This window comes from Schistocerca gregaria, chromosome 5 (genome assembly GCF_023897955.1).
Source record: "Schistocerca gregaria isolate iqSchGreg1 chromosome 5, iqSchGreg1.2, whole genome shotgun sequence".
Taxonomy (NCBI): Eukaryota; Metazoa; Arthropoda; class Insecta; order Orthoptera; family Acrididae; genus Schistocerca; species Schistocerca gregaria.
The window spans coordinates 49,096,856-49,116,082 of NC_064924.1; positions in this window are offsets into that span (position 1 = coordinate 49,096,856).

A 19,227-nucleotide genomic window follows, 5' to 3' on the forward strand; every position below is an offset into this window, starting at 1 on the left:
GTTGTTTTATTAGTTTATGTTGTATGGCAAGTTGTTGATGTATTATTTTTGCTACATTGTCATGTCTTCTAGGGTATTCTGCATTTGCTAGTATTGTACATCCACTTGTATTGTGATCTACTGTTTCTATTAGTTGTTTGCAAAGTCTGCATTTATCTGTTGTAGTATTGGGATCTTTAATAATATGATTGCTGTAATATCTGGTGTTTATTGTTTGATCCTGTATTGCAATCGTGAATCCTTCCTTCTCACTGTATATATTACCTTTTCTTAGCCATGTGTTGGATGCGTCTTGATCGATGTGTGGCTGTGTTAGATGATAAGGGTGCTTGCCGTGTAGTGTTTTCTTTTTTCCAATTTACTTTCTTCGTATCTGTTGATGTTATGTGATCTAAAGGGTTGTAGAAGTGGTTATGAAATTGCAGTGGTGTAGCCGATGTATTTATATGAGTGATTACTTTGTGTATTTTGCTAGTTTCTGCTCGTTCTAGAAATAATGCAGGTTTTTTTATGTCGATATATCCCCTTCCTCCTTCCTTCCTGCTTAATGTGAATCTCTCTGTTGCTGAATGTATGTGATGTATTCTATGTTTGTGGCATTGAGAACGTGTAAGTGTATTGAGTGCTTCTAGGTCTGTGTTACTCCATTTCACTACTCCAAATGAGTAGGTCAATATTGGTATAGCAAAATTATTTATAGGTTTTGTCTTGTTTCTTGCTGTCAGTTCATTTTTCAATATTTTTGTTAGTCTCTGTCTATATTTTTCTTTTAGTTCTTCTTTAATATTTGTATTACCTATTCCTATTTTTTGTCTGTATCCTAGATATTTATAGGCATCTGTTTTTTCCACCGTTTCTATACAGGCCTTTCATTGTGTAAATCATGGAATTCTTTTAGATAAGCTAAATCATTACGGTTTGAGGGGGACAGTGCACAAATGGTTTAATTCATACTTAACTGGAAGAGTGCAGAAAGTTAAAATAAGTGGTTCATGTAATGTTAAAACAACAGCTGATTCCTCAAACTGGAGGACTATCAAGTACAGGGTCCCACAGGGTTAGGTCTTAGGTCCTTTACTGTTCTTGTTATACATTAATGACTTACCATTCCACATTGATGAAGATGCAAAGTTAGTTCTTTTTGCTGATGATACAAGTATAGTAATAACATCCAAAAACCAAGAACTAAGTGATGTCATTGTAAATGATGTTTTTCACAAAATTATTAAGTGGTTCTCAGCAAATGGCCTCTCTTTAAATTTTGATAAAACACAGTATATACAGTTCCATACAGTAAATGACACAGCTCCAGTAATAAATATAGACTTTGAACAGAAGTCTGTAGCTAAGGTAGAATTTTCAAAAATTTTAGGTGTGTCCATTGATGAGAGGTTAAACTGGAAGCAACATATTGATGGTCTGCTGAAATGTCTGAGTTCAGCTACGTATGCTATTAGGGTTATTGCAAATTTTGGTGAGAATAATCTCAGTAAATTAGCTTACTATGCCTACTTTCATTCACTGCTTTCGTGTGGTATCATACTCTGGGGTAATTCATCGTTGGGTAGAAAAGTATTCATTGCTCAAAAACGTGTAATCAGAATGATTGCTGGAGCCCACCACGGTCATCCTGCAGACATCTATTTAAGGATCTAGGGATCCTCACAGTAACCTCACAGTATATATATTCACTTATGAAATTTGTTGTTAATAATCCTACCCAGTTCAAAAGTAATTGCTGTGTGCATAGCTGTAACACCAGGAGAAAGGATGATCTTCACTATGCAGGGTTAAATCTGACTTTGGCACAGAAAGGAGTAAATTATGCTGCCACAAAAGTCTTTGGTCACCTACCAAACAGCATCGAAAGCCTGACAGATAGCCAACCAACATTTAAAAATAAATTTAAAAAATTTCTAGATGACAACACCTTCTACTCATTGGCTGAATTTTTAGATATAAATTAAGGGAGGGAAACAAACCATCTTAAACATTAGTGTCATGCAATATTTTGTGTAATGTAATATCTCATACAGACATCTTTTATTAACCTGACACATTCCACATGATCGTGTCGTATTCATGATCTATGGAACAAGTATTAATCTAATCTAATCGCTGTGGTTGTCCAATATGTAATATTCTGGTTTAGCGTGTTTTCCCTTGACTATGTTATTTTTCTTACATTTGTCTATTCCAAAATCCATTTTTATATCATTGCTGAATACATCTGTTGTCTTTAGTAATTGGTTGAGTTGTTGATTTGTTGCTGCCAGTAGTTTTATATCATCCATGTATAGCAAATGTGTGATTTTGTGTGGGTATGTTCCTGTAATATTGTATCGATAATTTGTATTATTTAGCATGTTGGATAATGTGTTCAGAGCAAGGCAGAACCAGAAAGGACTTAATGAGTCTCCTTGGTACATTCCACGGTTAATCTGTATTCGCTGTGATGTGATATTATTTGAATTTGGCGGATATTAAGTGTGGTTTTCCAATTTTTCATTACTATGTTTAGGAACTGTATCAATTTAGGATCTACTTTGTATATTGCCAATATTTGTAGTAACCATGAGTGGGGTACACTATCAAAAGCTTTTTGGTAATCAATGTATACGTAGTATAGCGACCTTTGTTTAGTTTTAGCTTGATATGTCACCTCTGCATCTATTATCAGTTGCTCTTTACATCCTCGTGCTCGTTTGCAACAGCCTTTTTGTTCTTCATTTATAATTTTGTTCTGTGTTGTATGTATCAGTAATTTCTGTGTGATGACTGAAGTTAATATTTTGTATATTGTTGGTAGGCATGTTATGGGGCGATATTTAGCTGGGTTTGCTGTGTCTGCTTGATCTTTAGGTTTCAGGTAAGTTATTCCATGTGTAAGTGTATCAGGGAATGTGTATGGGTCTGCAATGTAACTGTTAAATAATTTAGTTAAATGTGAATGTGTTGAGGTGAACTTCTATAGCCAGAAATTTGCTATTTTATCTTTTCCAGGGGCTTTCCAATTGTGAGTAGCATTAATTGCTTGGGTGACTTCATGTTGCAAAATTATCACTTCAGGCATTTCTGCTATCATCTTGTATGCGACTGTTTCTGCTTGTATCCACCGTGCATGCCTGTTATGCTGTACCAGGTTTGACCATATGTTGCTCCAGAAGTGTTCCATGTCTGTTATGTTTGGTGAATTGTCTATCTCAATGTGTGTGTTATCTATTGTCTGGTAAAATTTCTTTTGTGTTGAATATTTGGTTTTGTTACCTTCTATTTTCACTTTTTTGTATATTCTAAGTCGTTTGGCCAATGCTTGTAATTTCTGCTTCTTTTCATCTAATTGCTCTATCGCTTCTTGTTGTGAGATTTTACCTAACCTTTTTCGTTTTTTGTCTGGCATTTCATTTCTTATAAATTGTTCAAATGCCTCTGAGCACTATGGGACTTAACATCTATGGTCATTAGTCCCCTAGAACTTAGATATACTTAAACCTAACTAACCTAAGGACATCACACAACACCCAGTCATCACGAGGCAGAGAAAAACCCTGACCCCGCAGGGAATCGAACCCGGGAACCAGGGCGCGGGAAGCGATAACGCTACCGCACGACCACGAGCTGCGGACTTATAAATTGTGTTAGCTGTCCGATGTCTTTTCTAAGTTTTTTTATTGTGATCTGTAGCCTGTGTTGCCATGCTGGTTTTGTGGGTTTCTTCTGTGTGTTGGTTGGTTCTGATGTCTGCCTAGTGTATATATTAAGTGTAGTGAGTGCTCCTATATAAACCAGTAGTTGTAAGTCTTCCATAGTTGCATTTTCATTTATTTTGTTGTGTATGATTGTGTTGATAGTTGTTATTGTTGTTTCGACTTGTGGATTTTTTTGTGGTCTATGCAAGAATGGTCTAATGTCTGTATTTGTGTCTTTGTATTCTACATATGTCAACTGAAATCTTTCTTCTATATCTGACATGTGTGTCAGTTCGTGTTCTATTTGTGCTTGTTCTGGTGGCTGTCTTAAGATTTCGTTTTCCTCTGATTGTTTAATTGATGCGTGTTGTTCTTTGTTTGTTTGCTATGGGATGTTTGAGTCCATTACTGTATTTTCTTCTTCTTCTTCTGATTGCACATTATTTTGTTCCAGTATTTGTTGTACTTGTTGTTTGATGTTTGCTAATTCTGACTGAGGTATCCTGTTATTTTTGATTATTTCACGGATCTGATCAGCTAGTCGTTGTTCTGTTAAAAATTTTAATTCTGGGTATTTGGTAATAAATGTTGTCCATAATTGTGATCTGTATCCATTTGTGTTGGTTCCTAAGTTTGTTGCTGGGTAATAACAGAACATTAGGTGTCTGTTAACTTCATCTGACCATCTTATCCTCTGTCTTTGTTTTCCTTCTAGAGTGGTTGCAGGAAGCATATCCTGCAAAACACCTCTATTTGGATTTAAATCATTTTCCGTGTGGCTAGCAGTGCCGTTACCATTGTGGACGGGAATAGGGTTCAAGCGTCTTCCCCGACCATGACAGCGCTTGTCCTAGGCTTCATTAGTTCTGTCCTGAACCAACTAATCACACTAAAAGGGGGGTTAGCCCTATTAGTGGTTTGTTCTTTTCGTCGCCTTTTACGACTGGCAGAACATACCGGAGGCCTATTCTTTTCCCGGGCCTCCACGGGTAAGTATTATTATTATTATTACTATTATTATTAATTTCTTCGACGGAAATGTGGAAACATAACGTTCATTACCGTCATGGTAATAGCGTAATTCGAAAAATGGACGTTTCACAATGTGACGCACGTTAGGGGGGACAGCCCCTTGAGAGAAATGACGTGCTTATACTGTTTGCGCTGTTCATCAGACAAGGACTATCGCTAGCGGAGTAACACGCCCGTGACAGACTCCGTGCACATTCGCACACATGTATCTTCTTCTTGTGTTGTTCCAAAACAGTGTGGCAGACGTCTGACATACACGAACGACGAATATGTGGCTATGCTTCTGATAACCGGTCCGGTATTGCCGCTCGTAAATATGCTGCTAGGTATCCTGGTCGACGTCACCCAGATAAAAACGTATTTCGTCGTCAGGAGCTTCGTCTTCGGGAGACAGGTTCCCTGGTTCCACATCAGCTACTGCGGAGGCTATTCTGGAGGTCATATAAATGGTTCAAATGGCTCTGAGCACTATGGGCCTGCAGACCGCCGTCTGTGGTTGAAAATTCTGTAAATGGTTCGAACGACAACAGGAAGCCAACGACGACTTCATTAACACTATAACGTGGTCGGATGAAGCAGCGTTCACTCGTGACTGTGTATAAAAAACGCCCATCATTGGCGCATCATCCATACCGTGGGTACCAAGGCCGCTTTGGTGTAAACGTCTGGGCCGGAATATTTGGAGACTGGCGTTTGGGTCCCTGACCGGTAGACTGCACGAGGGTATCATGCCATCTTCTCCAACTATTTGCCTAATGCACTGGAAGATGTTCCATGCTTCTAACATGATAGTTCACCTCCACACTTTGAAATTAATGGTATTCAGAGAGAACATTCCCAGGAAAATGACTCGGACAGGTAGGTCCAGTTGTATGGCTTGCCTCTTCACCTGACCTAAATCCCGTGGATTTCTTCCTGTGGGGACACTTGAAGGAGCACGTGTATTCTACTCCGCCATAGAACTGGCGGCGAGTGTTCATGCTGCTCTTGTATCTGTAGTTGCAACCATGTTGCGAAGAATCCAGAGCTGTATGATCCAAAAGGTCACGCAGTGTTTGGGCATGCAGGGGGGGGGGGGGGGTTGCTTTGAGTATCTGTATACTTTAGTAAACGTCATACAGTAATTCATATGCAAGTTACTATTGCTACTGGTCGCTAACGTGTTACATCTTGTTGTAGCGACCCTAATTGTTAGAGGGCCCGCAGAACCGACAAGCAAGATGGGTTGACAACCCACTTTCAGCAGCGCGGAGAGAAACACGGACAGAAACAATAACAGACTTTCCAAATAAACACGGAACTACTCCGCTAGACAACATGTGGCAGTCTTCCACCAGTCGGAACTCGTATGACTGATGTAGCACTTCGCCGACGTGGATTTATAAGCACGCTTAGACGGTCAGACCGGCAGTGTTTACCAAGTCGCTGGTCCGGTACTTACGCCGGCCCTAGCCTTGTGTTCACTCGCCGTAGTGTTGCAGTAGCACGTTGTAGTTTTCGGTCAGTATTTTCTTCCATTGTCTTGTTTCCTTACCTGTTTTCTACCACAGAGTTATGCGTTTTTTTTCTGTTTATTCTACGTTTAACACTTAATGTATGCCAAGAAGGCGTCTTTTCTTTACTTGTAACAGTGTGTTCACATTGACTACTAGTTATTTCCTGCCGACCGCAGGACACTACGCATCTGTATGTAATATAAATAACCAGTAGATGTTATTTAACTGTGCAATTTACTAAGCATTTAGAAACTTATGTTGTTTTTGTAATTTCTGTCCTATGACATGCCATTTGTTTCAACTGTCTATTTCTGACTTGTCTGATCCCGTTTTTGTTATGTTACTCTTAGAAAACACTGTACTACGCAAATTTCTGACACATATAGCTTAAGAAACGGTGTATACTACAGTATTATATAGCAGAATAAAATTGGCAAATAAAAGCAAATACGCCTCGACATGGAATCGAAACCCCGACTTCCTGCGTACTAATCCAAAACGCTACCCACTCCACCAAGTGCATTGCGCTACGCCTAATCTGCTGACAGAGGTAGTTACTGTATATGTGATTACAATGTTGCCATATTTCCAATCTTTAACGTCCATTTACTGTCAGAAATATGCGCAGGACGAAATTTTGTGACAGACATTTTTGTATTGCTAGAATGTGAGAGATATCGCTGTGAAGTCCGAGTGTGGGAATTTTTCTTCACACTGTGTATCAGCTCGTCAATATATAAAACTAGTTATATGAACACGTCATTCATCGCCTCATTATCTCTGTTATTTTTATAGTCGATGTGGATGTGGTCCGACGATCATTCTTGCAACTTGGTTGTTCATATTACCTCCCTTGTTCACAAAAGCGAAAAAATTCACTGCTCAGACACAAAGCTCCCATATGACTACAACATCGAATATTACAGAACGTGCTTCTATTACAATAATAAAAAAGTTTCAGTCTTTTACAAACGCGAAGGTGTATAAAAATATTTCAATATATCACTACGTGAACTTATTCCTGTCGACTTCGTAGCTCCACGCCTCTATCCACTACACTACTGTGAACTAACACAAATTTTGACTATCTTTTTATGACTTCATATTAGACTTTCATCTTACGATCCCCAGTAGGCTTTTGCCACCAGTATGGCAGTAACTGACATTTAACTGTAAGCTTAAAAAACTGACACTAGCTGCTCCCTTACGAAAACGTTCCGTAAGTACTATCATTATCTCAACATGATCAGTGTCTTTGTCACTAGAGAGGAAACGTCACTACCGAATCAGCTTCGAGTGAAACCCACCACTCATCAACCAGCCTTTCTTTTCCCTTCGCATATCTTGCTTCCATAAAACTCGGTGCTACCTCAATACTCGAGAGCTCTCGACAAATGTGCTGGATAAACACACGTCATTTTGACGTCACTTCCCAGTAATCTTCGAGTGAAACTAGCTTCTACCTTGCCTCACATGTAACAAGCAGTAATTTCGAAGTTCGACAATACCTGATGTTTCGTCTTCCACTGTTAGAGACCCCATCAGAGCTATAACGACTCGGAAAGCTGTTACAGACTCAAAAAAGCTTAGCAAGCGGAACTGTTCATACGTATCCCCGCAATGGGTGATCAGTAACGTCATCAACAGCAGCCTAAGATGGCGGAGTCGCGCCGGCGCACTCCATGGTGCTTGTAGTCGGAAGAGTTGGCGCTGTTCCTTTTATTTAGCAATAGGACCCACAAAATGTTTAATTTCAGTTATTCTTTTCTGATGAAATTATTTCGTACTTTTGAACTTCTGTGGCCTCTCTGTACATCATGGTGTAGTAATTATTACATCTTGCTAAAGCCGCAGTGTCACAGAAACGAATTTGGTTTCCCTGTCCTAGTGTGTGATCTGCTACTACTGATTAATCCGTCTTTCACAGGCGACGATTGCACTTACGTTTCTTGAAGGGGATGTTAACGCTTCTTTTTGTAATTCTCATGTACACCTGGCTGGAGGTGTATGGGATTTTATACACTTCTGCTGTGCAAACGTTGTGCATAGGTCCTCTGCAGTTTTCATACATCGGCGACTTATTTCTATGTTTCAGCACTGTCTTAATGCAGCGTTTTCTGAGTATTTTTCTGATATGATCTGTATACTTTTTACAAATTGAAGGAAAACTTTTCCTTTAATTGGTTCTGTTTCATTATACATTCTATGCCTTTTTGGACGTAGCGCCCTATTTATCATTATGTTTGAATAGCCGTTGCTACTGAAGGCCGTTCTTAAATGATCGATCTCGTCCTCTAGTACTGTGGTTCACAGATTCTTTTAGTCCGGTCTACTAACGTTGTGATCACTCCTCTTTCCTACTTGGGATGATGATTAGAACTTAGACAAGGTATCTGTCCGTACAAGTGGGCTTCCTATAGACTTTATGCTCTGATGTTCGGCCAAGTTTGCTGATTACTTCTACATCGGAGGAAGACATTTGACTATCTTTCTCTTTTACCATAGTGAGCTTCATAGTTGAATTAATATTATTCAGAAAATTTAGAAACTCAGAGTTCTTTTTCTCCATGAGACCATACTGCGAAAGTATCATCCACCCACTGAAGCCTGCATTTTATGAATGCCTGATTGCCTGCTCGTCAAAGTATTTTCACACAAATGATTTCAATTTATTTCCCTATTCTCAAATAAAATTTAATGGCAATTTGCAATTTAAGTATTTTACATAGTTAGGCGAGCAGCTAACAGTTGGTACTACAGCCTTTAAAGCTATCACATATGTACAGTTCGTATAGGCGTAATAAATGCCGCTTGTATGTGAAGCCTTAGTATTACACATATCAAGAAAAGTTTTTCATCACGCTATTATGTCGTGCAGGTATGTTGCTTTTGTGACTGTTCCTGTGCCGATAAGAAGGTCACCCTTGACCTCATTTGTAAATATATACTCACGGTTACAACAAGCGCTACCTCAGAGTTGAAAGCCTCAGTTGAATGTATTACAGCATTTCAGTTGAAAGTAGATCACCAGTAAGGACGCACTATAAACTTTTGTGGAACAGTAGAGTTAACATCCATCGTGCTACGAAGAACATTTACGGCCAGTAATTGATTCCCCAGCGTCAATTTACGTGCAGAAGGCTCGTTAACAAGGGAAGTTGCTTGAGGTGTGCACCGGAGTCGAAGTGATGCGGAGCAGACACGGAATCGATTCCAACTGACAGGTAGTGCCCACGTTCGACATGTGCACCGAGTGATGGGTATCTAAGAGTCACAGGGACCGTGGACTGCCTGCTCCAGAGCGGAATTGCGCGTTAGAAGACACTACAGGACATCATGCATCGCATCTGTTAGGAGACGATTTCACGATGCGGATCTCGATTTCCGAGGTGAGCCCCACGTCGTACAGACAAACACCATCGCCTCCGATCCAGATGAACAAGAAATCATGCAGAGCGGACGCCCCAGGACTGGCGTTGGGTGTTGTTTACGGACGAAACTAGGATTTGTCTCTACCCCGATAATCGCAGACGACGTGTTTGGAGACAACCTACCTATACCAAGTGTCTCCAACACTGTGTCCCACACCGAGCTAGGTGGCGCAGTTGGTAGACACTGGACTCGCATTCGGGAGGACGACGATTCAATCCCGCGTGCGGCCATCCTGATTTAGGTTTTCCGTGATTTCCCTAAATCACTCGAGGCAAATGCCGGGATGGTTCCTCTGAAAGGACACGGCCGAGTTTCTTCCCCATCCTTCCCTAATCCGATGAGACCGATGACCTCGCTGTCTGGTCTCCTTCCCCAAACAACCCAACCCAACTGTGTCCCACATGTGCAACAAGGCGGTGGTGGAGTGATGTTCTGGGAAGGCATTACATGGGACTAACGCACATCTCTAGTGGCTGTTGAGGACTTATTGCTATACGGTACACGGACGTTATTCTGCAACCAATAGTGGGATCGTATAGCCGACATTTTGGTGACACTTTCATCTCGACAGACAACTCTAGTTCTCATCGAGTTGTTCTCGTCAACACGTTTCTACAGAATACTGCGATTACTAGAATGGAGTGGCCGGCCTGTTTCCCAGACATGGACCTAGTCGAACTTGTGTGGGATCGACAGCAACGAGATGATTCTGGACTTTGACCACGCCCACACACTTTGCGCGACTTAAGGGAAACTGTTGCTGAAGAATGGGACGGTTTGGACCAGGGACGGCTTTATCATGTCGTCGGTGGTACGACACGACGGATTAAAGCTAGCATCCGAGCAAAGGGACGTTCCACCACGTACTGACATTGCTCAGGAGTGCTGTGAAAAGACGTCTATGGGAAACAGAAACCTTTTTTGATGTTTTTTTTATTTTGGGAGCTGGACACACTGCAAATGAATATATACACGTGCCTCAGAACCAGTTTTTGTTTTCTGTAGCACAAATTTCGAAATAGGGGGTTGATACATAATTTTTGTTGATTTTTTATCTGTGTACAAGTAATGAATCCATTACATATCAGTACTACATTCATTACAGAGACCAGTACTGAACCCATTAATCTTCTCATTGTATTTTAATGATGTGTCAGCTGTTCTCTCCCATGCACCTATATGCCGACGACCTTCAGTTATACCCAAGTGCAAGTCCAGCAATCCAGAACACGGCAGTCTAACAAGTAGACGCTGACTTTGTTGCCCTACCATACTGGGCACACAGTGTCAGTTTCAAATCTAAGCCATCTGAAACACAAGCAGTTTTGTGCGCTCACAAAAGACTTACTATCCCTCAGTTCAAAGAAACACTTCCACCCCTAACCCTAAGGAGTACATAAATAGCGTTTCCTTCATTTGCAATGAAACTGGGAACAATTGTGCCCCATCACTTAAACCGTTCTGAACCGCAAATGCACTCTTTCAGAAGACGCCAGTCAGCTCTCTTCGTGCACTACAGACGTAAAAATGTTATTTCCTCTCGAGCGCAAAAAAAAAAAAGAAATTCGTAGAACCACAAGCACACCCAAGTATTGGTTATGATGATGCTATTCTTCAAGGACTTTCGTATGAGAACTCACATGGGATGGAATTTGTCATGAACGGTTGTGTCCGATGCGTTTGCGATATTCGTTTCTTCGACCATATTACTCCTGGCTACAAGCATTTGTAATGGGTACGCGCAGGTAAGCTCACTCCCATAAGTTATCTTCAACTCTGACTTCCATTTGAACAGCATAGTAGAGATACTTGGTCTCAACAAAGCAAATTCATCTCTATGTCATAACGTAACACTGCCATTCGCACAATATCATTTTCTACATCAGGAACATGACTTTGGAGCGATCTTACATAATATGTCGTCTGAACTCACTCTGTTTTCCCCTTCCTTCTTCTCTCCCCTCACATCCATAACACACACACCCTCTCCATTGTATACAGAGTCATCTCTCGAAACTATCTGATCTCTCTAAACCGTCAATGTCGCAATCATTTCAGCATTTCAATCCTCTGCTCTGTGATTATCCATTATCCTTTTGATGCTGTTCAACATAGATCTGGCTTTGGGATGGGCGACGTTGGGAAGTCATCGATTTCATCGTCATCGTCTATAATTTGATGGTCTATAATAACCGACACGAAAATGTTAATATTTTTAACAACGAGTTAAATGATCACTTTCTAGAATGACATAAAAATCAACATACAAATACATCTAATATCATAGCTAAATAATCATTAAAAGCAGTAGTTACTATTTCATATCTCACAATGTTTTACTTGCAGGTTGTAACGCTTTTTTTTTAATAATTGTTAATAATTTCAGTAACGATCTTGGTATAAAATGAGTCTCGCTTCTTACTCCACATTTAACGTAACAGGAAAATCTCTATTTTTTTGTGATGTCTTTCGTAACAAAACAAAGGTTAAAAAATGTGGTATTAACAACTCACTGAGATCGTTTGTCGATGAAGACGACGTTGCCACACTGCGGTATAATTTCGTAATCATCTTATTTATTTTTAATCACAGATTGCATGAAAATGAAACAGGTTTGAAGGTATTTGTTGTTCTTCATAATTATCTTTGAAAGTAGCGAATTAAAAGATTAAATTATTCGAGAAGTGGTGGAACACAAATGTTTGAAAAACCTTAATTTTGAGTGTATTAAATTCCCTATATTTATGTGGATCAAATGTAAAATTAGCTATAAAAACGCAAAGTGTGCATCCATAACAGAAGTACCATTTAGAACAGTTTAACTAAAAAAATATAGAAATTTGTGGCAAGATCTTATGGAACCAAACTGCTGAGGTCATCGGTCCATAAGCTTAACCACTACTTGATCTAGCTTACGCTAAGCACAAAACACGAACGCGCTCTCTCTCTCTCTCTCTCTCTCTCTCTCTCTCTCTCTCACACACACACACACACACACACACACACACACACACACACGCCCGAGGGAGGACTCGAACCTCCGACGGGGGCAGCCGCACGAACCGTGACAAGACGCCCTAGACCCAGGGGCGAAAAAAAAATTTTTTTTTAAATAAAATTCCAAACAGTACTGGCACGCATTGCTTGACACTTCGAAAGCATGAACCCGAATGAATAATGAATGGCTTTGGTCTACTATTAGCCATGAACCGAATGAACAATGAACGATTTTAGTCCGTGCTTAGCTACTAGCCAATGCTGTGCCACAGTTCAATCGAAAAAGACTTTCCCTCTTTCCCCCTCCTGAAGGTCACGTTTGTGAAGACCCTAACGTGTTATATTAGCATCTTCAAGAGACATATTCAGAAAAAAGTGCATTTAAATGACGAAAAAGGTTTGAAACTAATAACATATAACTTGATTTTTGTTAGCATTGATGGCCGTTATTGTATCTTTAACATCGATCTGACTATGATTCGGATCTCAGTTTCGATTATGAAACATAGATTCTGAAACTCGCAACATCAACATTTTGTAAGTGTAGATGATTATCGAGCATTCCTAGTATGGCCATATTGCCTGCTAGCTTAAAACTGAACACTCTCAGCGCTACACTGTAGTGTAGTTTGCAATATGATACGAGGTAATAAAATTTTATCGAGCTACCAACGGTGTGAAATGGTTAAATATCGACGAGCTTTCACAACTTGACATTGGCGTCGGCCGAAAGCTAGTCGATATTTAAACACTTGACACGGCTTTAAGCTCGAGGAAATATTATCAGTAAATATCGCCATGAAAGCATGCCTTCTTACAATGAAAGATATCGACTTTTGACATTGATGATATCAACGAGTCGATCTTAAGACTCAGTTTCCAAGATTTTTCAATGGACCTGGTGGTGATGCAGCCCTTAAAACAGCATCGTAGCAGCATCTTACAGTCACGTGATCAATTCACACGCAGGTCCTCACTTCAGATTGAGTCGTTTATCCCTTATGGCGGTTTATCAAATGGGTGAACACACATGCAGAAGTAATCAAATTTAGCACAATATTTCGTCAACCATGTAAACATCTGGCCTCTGAGAAGCAGCTTGGCAAGAAATAGGTGTATCATGTGCTTCTACATCTTCACACCTCGAGGTGGCAAAGTCATAGGATACCAAAATGCACAAATACAGATGGCGGTAGTATCGCGTACGATAGGTATAAAGGGGCAGTGCATTGACGAAGCTGTCATTTGTACTCAGATGATTCACGTGAAAAAGTTTCCGAGGTGATAATGGCCTCACGACGGCAGTTTGTCTGCCATGCTTAGCCACCTCTCCTATGCCTTCTTCTTTGATGATTCCTTCGATCGTTAGTATGGGGTTCTTCCTTCGTTTCTGTTACCTCCTGCAGTCCGCTTTCGCCACTTGCTACGGCGGCTTAACTTCACGCTGCCTGCAACTTTCCACATGGGTGTGAACCCTTCACTACATTGGCTTCGTGAAGCGTCCCATGATAACCTTGGTCTTCATTCGGTCTATCACCTCCAGTTTCACGCCCTTCGCATGGAATTTAGCGATAGTACTTTTGTATACACTGATGGGCCTCTGGTTGACCGTGGGCTTGGGTATGCATTCGTCATTGGCACCCGTGTCTGTCCATATCGGCTTTCGGCCCACTCTTCAGTATTTACAGCCGAGCTTTTCGCCTTGTATCAGGCCGCGGAGTATATCCGGCGATACAGCCTTCCCAATTGTGTCCTCTGCTCGGACTCACTCAGCGTCCTCCAAAGTCTCTCTGCGCTGTACACTGGTCATCTCTTAGTGCAGCGGATACAGGAAAACTGTCACTTGCTCACTCTTGGTGGAGCCAGTGTGCTGTTTCTGTGGGTCCCTGGTCATGTCGGTATGCTGACGCTGCTGCCAAGGCTGCAGTCCTCTTACCTCAGCCCGAGAGTTCCTATATTCCCTCCGATGATCTCTGCGTTGCCGTCTGTCAGGAGGAGGTGTCCCTTTGACATCGCCAATGGTCCTCCCTTCACGGGCATAAGCTCCGGAATATTAAGCCTCTTCCGGCGCCTTGGACGACCTCCTCTCGGCGGGAGCGCCGAGAGGAGATTATTTTAACTCGGCTGCGCATTGGTCACTGCCTTTTTAGCCATCGCCATTTCCTCAGTGGCGCTGCCCCGCCACTTTCTACGCATTGTGTCCAAATTTTAACTGTCCGCCACTACCTGCTGCAATGCCCTCCCTCCCCCCTGTTTTTTTTACTAATTTACGTTCCATCTTGGGTTTACCATCTGATTTATAAGTGGTTTTAGCAAACGACGTGAGGGCTGTCGCCCGCGTTTTACTTTTTATCCGCCGAAGCAATATGGTGAAGGCCATTTAATTTTTAGTTTTGGATCTCCATTTTTGTATGGCGTTTTTCTAGTCCTTTTCCCACGTGCCTTGCTTAGATGTGTCCTATTCTTTCCACTGGGATTGACATATAGTCGTTTCCCTTGCCTCTGTTTTTCCTTTCTATAGTTTTGACTTGGGGGCATATGCCCTCAGTTGTTTTTGGCACCCTAAAATAAAAACGAACAAACAAATGACGGCAATTAACAGACTTTGAACGCGAAATGGTAGCTGGACCTAACTGCACCGGGCACCGTTAGGGAATTCAGTATCCCGAGGTTCACAGTGTCAAGACTGTGCAAAGAACACCAAATTTCAGGCATTACGTCTCACCACGGGCAACGCAGTGGCCGGGGGCTTTTACTCAACCAACGAGAGCTGTGGCGTTTGCCTAGAGTCATCAGTGCTAACAGACAAACAACACTGCGTGAGATAATCGCCGAAATGCGGGTCTACTGCGAACGTATTCTTCAGGACAGCGAGGCAAAATTTCTTCTTAATGGGCTATGGCAGCAGACGGCCGGCGCTAGTGCTAGGTTTGGCTAGCTGGAGACAATTTGCTGCCATTCATGCACTTCGAGGGAATTTTTATGAATGACAATACGCCGCATCACCGGGCCAGAATTGATCGCAATTTGTTTGAAGGACATTCTCGACATTTCGAGTGAATTATTTGGCCATCCAGATCTTCCGACGTGAATCCCGTCGAACGTTTATGGGACATAATCCTGCACCGGGAAAGCTTTCGCAATTATGAACGGCCTTAGAGGCAGTATAGCTTAATATTGCTACAGCGGACTTCCACTGACTTGTAACGTCCTTACCGCGTCGAGCTGCTGGCCTACACCGGACAAAAGGAGGTCCGGCACGGTGTTGGGAGGCGCCCCATGGCTTCTGCCACCTCGGTGTACGCACTTCGTACCACCGCTAGTCGTTTCCTATCCTGTTCCACACGCAAACACAGAGAATGAAAAGCGGCTGTCTATAAGCCTCGGCATCAGGCCTAATTTCTCTCATCTTGTCTTCGCGTCCCTTGCGCGAAATTACGTTGGAAGGAGTAGAATCGTTCCACAGTCAGCTTCAAATGTCGATCCTATTCATATTCTCAGGTTTCTCGAAAAGAACGTCGTCTTGCCTCCAGGGACTCCCATTTGAGTTCACGAAACATTTCTGTAATACTCGTGTGTTAGTCGAATCTACCAGCAGGAAATCTAACATCAGGCCTCTGAAATGCTGAGACATTTTCCTTTAATCCGACGTAATGGTGACCCCAAACATTCGAAAAGTACTCAACAATGATTCACACAAGTGGGCCACACTTTCGTAAATTCTCCAAGTAAATCGAAGTCCACCATTCCCCTTCCTCACTACTGTCCTTAAGTGCTCGCTCCATTCCAAATCGCTTTGATGTTTAACAGACATGACTGTCTCAAGCAGCACAGTACCAATGCTGTATTCGAACATTACGGGATTGGTTTTCCTACCCATCAGCAATAACCCTGTAATTTCCCACGTTTAGAGCAGGCTGCCACTCATCACACCAACTAGGAATTTTGTCTTAAGTCATCCTGCAGTCACTCGACGCGTCACCAGCGAACAGCCACAGAATGCTCTTCATTCTGTCCATCAGATTATTTATGTATACAGAGAATAAGAGCAATCCTATCACACTTCTCTTGGGCACTCCTGATGATACACTTGTCTCTGATGAACACACGCCCTCGAGAACAACGTATTGCGTTTTATTTCTCAAGATGTCTTCGAGCCACTCACAAATCTGTGAACCTAATACGTCTGCTCGAACGTTCGTTAACAATCTGCGGTGGAGTACCGTATCAAACCTTCCCGTAAGCCTAGGAATATGGAATCTGCCTGTTGTCCTTCATCCGGGGTTTGCAGGATATCATGTGAGAAAGCGGCACGCTGAGCTTCGCACGAGCGATGTTTTCTAAATCCGTGCTGATCTGTGCGCATAAGCTTTTCCATTTCAGTCACATTTTTTATATTCGAACTCGCAATATGTTCAAGAATTATTCAGCGAATCAGTGTTACAGACATTGGTCTGTAATTTTGCGGGTCCATTCTTTCTGCCTCCTTCTACACAGGAGGCATCTGCGCTTGTTTTCAGTCGCTCGGGACTTGACTCTGGGTGAGAGATTCGCGATAAATGTAAGCCAAGTAAGGGGCCACAGAGTACTCTTTTTGAAAAACCGAAGTGGGATTCCATCCGGACCTTGAGACTTATCTGTCTTCACTTCTTTCAGTTGCTTTTCTATGCCAGAGACGCCTATTACCATCGGAGTCTGTGCGATGGTCACATGACGTTACGTCTCTACGATCCTCCTTTCACTATTTTATACATGCTGGATCTTGCTGAACTTTGTGGCTGGTATTCAATTAAGAATTATTGAGGTAGAACGCAATCAGCCAAAAGCATTTTAAGGATGCCTTGTTTGACTACCATGACCGGCTACGGGCAATTACGCCTGTCTTGAGGTGGATACATTTGTTTTAGCAGTGTGTCAGAATCGTCAGTAACATGTGAGCTGCTGTACTGCGTAAGAACGCTCGAGTAGCTGGCGCCACTTTATATGTTGTGGGACTGCTTGTATAAGAGCAAAAAATTTGCTGATGTGTATGCAAATGAAAGTGTATTAAGTGAGTTCCGTGCACTTACGGTGTTTTGTCTCGACTTGGTCCATACGCCTTTCTAAAGTGCCTGACTGTAAATAGCAAGCTCATATTACCCAATGCACTGTGGCACAGTTAATCTTCAAGACACTTTTAACTGCAGAAATGTGCTCGACAAGTAATGTTTTTGTTTACAAGAAAAGACTATCCACCAAGCAAAGATATTGCTGATTTTCCGACAGTCAAATGTCTCGACTACCTTACATTAAGAATAGTATAGTTATTGGGTAAATGGTTAAGTACCTTGTCACTACATAATGAGCGCCTCTTGTTACTGACAGCTGTAACGAGAACCATTTTTTTCTTCTATTGTTATAGCTGTGAACATAACTACTCTTCTCAGATGGTGTTTGAATCGTTATGACAAATTTCAGTATATTTTGAACGTGCACAAAAAATGTCAAAGGAATTGAAGAAGTTCCTAAAATTGGTCTGGGTGAACGGCAATTATTCTTTGCTGTTAGTACCTTCTACTTATGCGATGTATTACCTCAAAAAATTATAAAAAAAGTATTAATGAGTATATATATGCTAGATAGGTTAGGGTATTGATCTGTTTGCTTCCAAAACAAGCTGTGACGCGAAGAGAAAAGTTTGTGAAATTCGCTTTCTGAAAGGCACGATACTGATTTTCTTTAATTTCATGTTTCTGTCAACAGGTCCATCCAAAAATATGACACATTGCCCCATTAACTGTCTCCTGGTCATATGCCACGTACAAGGGTAATCCCAAAAGTAAGGTCTCCTATTTTATTATAAGTACATAGACCTGTTTATTTCTACAATGGTTTACATCAGTTTACAGCCTGAACATTTAGCTATTTTTCGACATAATCACCATTTATGTGAATGCAATTTGTAGACGCTGTGGCAGTTTTTCTATGCCCATGTCATACCAGCTAGCCACCATGCTGTTCAGAAAGTTTTGAACCTATTCTTTCACCACGTCGTCGGAGTTGAATCGCTTTCCAGCCAAATCTTCTTCTAACCTATGGAACAGGTGATAGTCACTGGGCACCAAGTCAGGACTATAGGGTGGGTGGGTAATTATGTTCCACTGTGACTGTTGCAGAACAGCAACGGTTTGCCGAGCAATGCGTGGGCGAGCGTTGTCATGGACAATATGTACGCCCTTGCTCAACATTCCTCTTCTCCTGTTCTGAATTGCCCGTTTGAGTTTTTTCAGAGTCTCACAGTACCTTTCAGCGTTAATTGTGGTCCCAGTGGGCATAAAGTCTACCAACAATACCCCTTCCGATCGCAAAAAACGGTTGTCATGACTTTACCGGCAGACTGTGTTTGTTTGAATTTCCGCGCCTTTGGCGAAGAACAATGCCGCCACTGGCGTGATTGTTGCTTGGTCTCGGGTGTAAAGTGGTATGCCCAGGTTTCGTCGCCCGTGACAACTGAGTCCAGGAACTTGCCTTGTTCGGCTGCAAGGCGGTGAAGAAATGCGCGGGACGCATCAACTAGTTGCCGCATGTGGTCCTCAGTCAAC